The sequence below is a fragment of the Hipposideros armiger genome, unplaced genomic scaffold, assembly GCF_001890085.2.
Source record: "Hipposideros armiger isolate ML-2016 unplaced genomic scaffold, ASM189008v1 scaffold_443, whole genome shotgun sequence".
NCBI classification, from domain to species: domain Eukaryota; kingdom Metazoa; phylum Chordata; class Mammalia; order Chiroptera; family Hipposideridae; genus Hipposideros; species Hipposideros armiger.
Genome location: NW_017731793.1, coordinates 811,495 through 817,588, shown reverse-complemented (window position 1 = coordinate 817,588; position 6,094 = coordinate 811,495).

The following is a 6,094-nucleotide window of genomic DNA, read 5'->3' as shown; positions in this document are numbered from 1 at the left end:
AACTCTGTATTTTGAGTGGAAATGTTAGGGGGTCGTCTTATACGCCCAGTCGTCTTATACGCCGGCAAATACGGTAACATTATTTCAAATCAGCTTTTAGTATCTGAGAGAAATAGGTGGGACTCTCTGGTATACCCCTGGGGCATTACTGTCCAAGTAAACTCTGATCCTCCCAGGTGGAAAAGCAATTATAAGCCCCCCCACACTTTTAAAGGTAATCTTGTATAATGAGCTAATTTCAGCTAGTGTATCAGGCCTTAAGGGATATCAGCAAATATAAGGTAGAGGCAAAGTATTATCAATAGTTATTTAAATAGGAGTGGCTGACTTTATCTTGTCAATATCTGTACTGGAAAAGGCCTCAAGTTGCATTGGAACATCCTGCAACAAGCATTCAGTCATCCTCAAGACTCGTTTTTTGGGGGTTTTTTTCATGTACTTTCTTTTAAAATCATTTTCCCAATCTGATTCCTTTAGTCCTAAATACATTTTACCCTTCTGGGAGGATATGTGAGCATCATTGGTTAGAAAGTCTCACACTATCAGGTGAGTTGGGGCAGATTTGAGTAGTAAAACTAGATGTTGTCCCTTAACATTTCCTAGTTGGAAGGGAACCGGTTCTGATTTGAAAACACATTCATTGATCAGATGTCCCTGCCATTTGTACAGACGTGTTACTCCAAGCGGGAGGGCAACTAAGTCAGTGTTAACAGATAAAGGAGCCCCAGTGTTAGTAAGAAGGGGAAATGCCCTCATAATCCTTGGAGCAGTCCTATGCTTGTTTTTATTTATTTCTTTTTTTTTCTAAATGCCATTTTAGTTTTTTACAGTCCTTAAGGTTACCTGACTTTTTACAACAAAAGCAGATTCCTCTACATGAGTTTCCCTAGCAAAACTTATTTAGTAATTCTGTTGCTTCGCTCTCAGAAACCAGTAGGTGTGTTAACTGGGATAAAACAGAAAAGCTAGGATCATAAGTTCCTTCTAACGCTTAATTCAATTTCCTTTGCGAACTTATCAGGGTCCTAGAGAGGGTTGGGGAAATCTTTAGATTTCTTTGTTCTGCCTGCATACAACCGCGGATTCCCCTCCACCCAGGACCAGCTCCTCTCTCAAAAGGGAGCTGCAACAGAGGTGCAGAAGAGACAGAAAAAAGGAGAGTAGGTCTGGACAAGTAAAGCACATATTGGGACAGTCGAAGAGAGAAAAGTGGGGTGTTGGCATTTAGCAGCTACAGAAACCTTTAGTTCAGAGACAGTCTCAAAAAATGTTCTTACTAACTTCCTGGAGAGAAGAACATCTCTCTGTACCGTTTCAGACTATTTGCCAATTGAGGGAAGCCTCCTATTCTGTTTAGTTTCACTTTTAAGCCGGCTTTTTCTAATTGTGCACACAAAAATTTAGATGTCAAAATAGCTCCGTTTTGGCCATCTTAAGTTGATATCATTTCTAGATAAATCTTTCCATGTCTGTAAGTACTTGCAAAACTCCTAGGAACTGTACATCTATCTGCAGGAGAATAATGGTGCTAGAGTCTGAGAGTTTGTCAGCCTTTGAGGCACGATTTCCCATGTTAATTTTTAGTTTTCTTTTGAGATCTGCAGAGTCTGAACAAATATCTAGTGATATTATGTAGTGGGTTGAAGTGTGCTGCTTATGGGTTGAGCTCCAAGGGGCTGTCACCTCCCGAGTCGCTTTAAATCTCTTACGTGTCTCGGTTTCTCTCCCCAGCTGTCTAGTACAACCGTGAGGACTCGGAGCGCTAGATAACCAGCCTTTATGTGCGTGTCCCCCGACGAGTCAAATATTTAATTACAGTGTGCTGGAACTCCCTACGGGGCCACTGCATGTTTTGAGGGGTACCCTCAAACACCTCCACAAAGATTCTTAGTCACCTAAGAATACCCGAAACTCCGGCTGGAGGGAGTAAATGCTCCTTCTCTTCGGAGCTGAACAAGTTCAGACTCTCATTTATCCGGCGACAAGTTTTGTTCAGACTCACAGTAAGCAATTCCAATTGAAAAGCCAAAATTAAAACCAGCCACCTGTTTCATTTCTCCTCTCCAAGAGTTTCCTTAACTCTTGTCTTTAACCTGGATTATCTCAACCCTGCCACCTCGAGGATTTTAAAACAGCTCAAATAAAGTCACGGCTTCTTACCTTAAAACAAGGAGGTCCGAAATTCCAAGAAAAACTCACCCAAGTTCACCCAATGCAAAGCAGGGAGCCAGTGGGTCACAATGGGCCCCTGCTGGTACCTAGCACCAAATCCAGGTCCGCAGGGTGTTCCTGGGTGGGCTTCTTTGGAATCCTGCCTGACTACGTCAAGTAATGTCGATGAAAAATATCCAGCCTAAGAGAAAATTTGTGAGTTTATTTGAGCCAAACTGACGACAATTGCCCGGAAGCAAACGTTCAATGATTGAGAAACTGCTCCCCAGGTGGCATTTTAGCATATATGGCTGCTGCCCTGCCTGCAATCCTTCTCTCCTTCCTCCTTACTGACAGAATCCCAGTTCTCTTTGGTTAAAACAGGGGTCGGCAAAATTTTGAGACAGAAGAGCCAATCCTGTCCCTCGTTTTGCGAGACCTATAAAACAAATGAAATCATCATTATGTGAATAACCCTTTAAAAATTTTACAAATGAAACTATGATAGTTTTATTTTCATTTTCAATTTTACTTCAGAGCCACATGTACGTACCCAAAGAGCTGCATGTTGCTCACCAGCCGCAGTTTGCCTACCCCTGGGTTAGAACATTCGCTGCTCCAGAGCCCCTGGCAACCAGGTGTGGCCATTCGAGGCAGCTGTGGCTCATTTGATGTGTGGGTTTATGGGGAAGCAGCTGCTTTGTTGATGGAGGTGTCACCCTACCCCCTTCCTCTTGCCCGCGCCTGCAACTTGGACATAACCCTTGGTTGTGTGGCATCTGTTGGGCAACCATGAGCTGGAAAAACACAGGCAAAGGAGAGGGAAGTGGTAACCCAGGGGAGACTGGGGCTCTGACAGCTCTGCCCAGACCCTTCAGCTGCCATTTGATTAAAGGAGAGAAATAAACCTCTCTCTGCTCAAAGCATTGCTTGTCAGAGTTTCATCCCCAGTGCAACTCCTGGCTGTTGCAGAGGACTTCTTGAATGTCACATCCTGTGGGTAAGGCTATTGGACAGGGAAAGGGGTGGAAAGAAAATCTCATGATATAGAGAGATGTCACCTGGATGAGGAGGACTGTAGCCCACACTGAGCACCCGGCAGACCCTGGAAGTGGGCAGCCAGCCCTGGGCTGAACAGCTCCAAGGGCAGGACCCGAGTTACCTATGCTGGAGGGAGGAAAGGCATGGTAGGGGAGGGCCTGCAGCTCCCCTTGAGTGTTGCCCCCTCATCCCCTCGCAGCCTCTCCCTGACATGGACCTGGTCATCGGTCCATGTCTGTGGATAGTCCACCTTCCCACTGTTCCCACTGCCCCCTCACCAGCCTCATGTCCCTCAGCATCCCACCCCAGCCTTACATGGTTCATCACTCCCTCCTGCCCCAAGAACCCAGCCAGCCCTAGCCCCTGACCATCCCCCACTCACCAGTCCCCTTGCCCTTTATCACTCAATGTGGTACAAGTTGCAGCAAAGAAACAAAGACACCCCATCCCCCTCTAGTCATAGTGGAAGAAGACCTGGGGCGTCATCACCCCCCCCTGGTGACCCCTACCCAGCCATACATAAAGGTACAGGACAGCAAAGGTCCAGGGGTCACGGCCAGCAGGGTGATCTGGGCTGAGCCACTTAAACTCTCTGAGCCTCATTTCATCATCTAAAAATGGGGGTGGTAATTCCTTTTCCATAGGCTTGTGTGAAGATTAAATGAGACAAGCTCACAAAGTTCCTGGCATACAATAGGCGCTCAGTAAATGCTACCTGATCTTACTGCATTGTAACCAAGTGTCCTGGAGCAGGAAATGGGCTAACAGGACTGAACCCTAATAGTGGGAATCCCAACAGAGCAGGTGACTGTGCTTTCCTTCCCTGGTGGCCAGGTCCTGTCCTCACCCGTCCCTCCCCTCATCTGGTCCCACCAAAGTTGAGGCCAGGCTTCTCTCAGGAGCCCCCAGGAAACGGGCCTGCTCCAACTACTGCACAGGAGGTGACAGTGGTACAGCCCAGCTCAGACTCACACAGATAAGAGCCATGAGCAGCTCATAGCAACCTGTCCCAAAGGTGGTGTACTAGCTTCTCGGAAATCCTCATTTCCTGGTAACACGGAGGAGGTACCATGTGCCTTGGCAGGGAGGGGGGCTCAGGGAGTGTGGGGACACCGGTCATTGAAATGATGTGGGCGGAGACCATTGGAGGGTCTGGCTCCCGTGACTATAGAATAATTTGTCTAGCCTGGCCTTCAGCATCCCACCCCCTAGATAGAGCCCCTCTCCCCGTGGAGTCCAGGTGGATGCTGGCTTTCCCCTCTTGCGCCTCCCCCGTCCCAGGCCTTTCCCATCCCATTCATAGCACCCATGACCCCAGGAAGCCTTCCCAGCTGGAAACCCATCCATCTCCAGGCCTTCTCACCCTGGGACCTGTATGAATGCATTTTCAATGTCTGCCTCCAAAGAAAGCGCACATGTACGTGTGCGTGCGTGCGTGCGTGCGTGGTGTGTGTGTGTGTGTGTGTGTGTGTGTGTGTGTGTGTGTGTGTACACACCAGGGCTTAGAGCCCTGTCTCTTTCCCCTCTGTGTCCACCCTCTCCTGGCTTTCAGTCTCCTTCACCTGCTACCTCAAGCCAGATAGAGCTAAGTAAGCAAAAAGTTGGCATCTGCCCCTGGAATGCCACTCTGCTGCCAGGGCCATGGGGATGGGACCTGGATCCCCCTTAGTACCTTTGTCTCTTTCTGGGTGTCTGGTTCTTTCTAACCTTCACTGATTCCCTGCTGCCTGCAGAATGGAGTCAGGGAACCGGTGGGACACAACTTCACCTCCTGCAGGCTTCATGACGAGGGCCACCTGTGGGCTCCCCACCTGCCTCTACTGAGCCTGAGCTGTGGCCACTTGGCCTCTGTGTCCTCCATGCCCCTGTCATGGCCCTACCCTTAAAGAGCACTGGCTCAAGCCCCAGCTCTGCCACTAATCCACAATGTCACCTTGGACCTCTCAGGGTGACCTCTGGGCCCCCCAGAGAGAATGGGGATCAGGTAGCAGAACACCCAGGGCAGAGGAGGCAGTGTGGTGCAGTGGTCAGGACCACCAGGCCCTGCCATCTAGTGGTGTGACCTTGGACAAGCCACTGCCTTCATGTGCCTCTGCTTCGCCTGTAAAATGGATAATAAAAGTTCTTATTTCATGAGGCCTTTGTTAGGATTAAAGGGGCCAACACTTGTTAAGCACTCAGAACCATCCTTACAGGCAGAAAACTCTCCACAGATGTCAGTTCTGAATGGTGTTAAGAGACTGTTTATCTTTCTGTGAGCTGAGGGTCACTGCTTCCTTGCAACCCTGGGCACAGCTGAGGACAGGGACTGGGGTGGCCGCCTCAGGACGCAGTGGGGCCTGAGAAAAGATATGTAAACCGAAGGGTCAATGAATGGTTCAGCTGAGGCATGGAGAAAGTGACCTCTGTCCCAACAAGGAGGAGCCAGAGTCTCAAGGGTCTGAGAGAGAAAAGGATGAGAACAAATGTGGGAGAGCCGACCACAGCCCTTGGAAGCTGTACAACCGAACATGAGCACAACGTGGAGCCCAGCAGCCCAGCAGCCACTCTACACCCTACCTACTCGACCATTGTCTGCTGGCCCTGCAAGAGAGGCAGGACCCCTGGAGGCAGGCCCTAGGAAGCTGAGACTCACAGCCCAGCTAACCAGCAAGCAAGGGAGGAGAGGGAGCTTACTGGATGCTCTGGGCGGTGGGCGATCCACACTGGGTCTTGGGTCTGGATAGCTGGGCTGAGCTAGAGAGAAGCTGGATTGAGCTAGAGAGCATTTGGGTATGGGGGAGAATACTTCAGGGGGATTTGGGGTCTGATAGAGACCAGCAGACAAGGACATGCAGGGTTTGCTGGGCGCCCAGGCTGGAACCCCACCATCAAGAGTGGTCTGGGGCCGACCGAGTGGCGC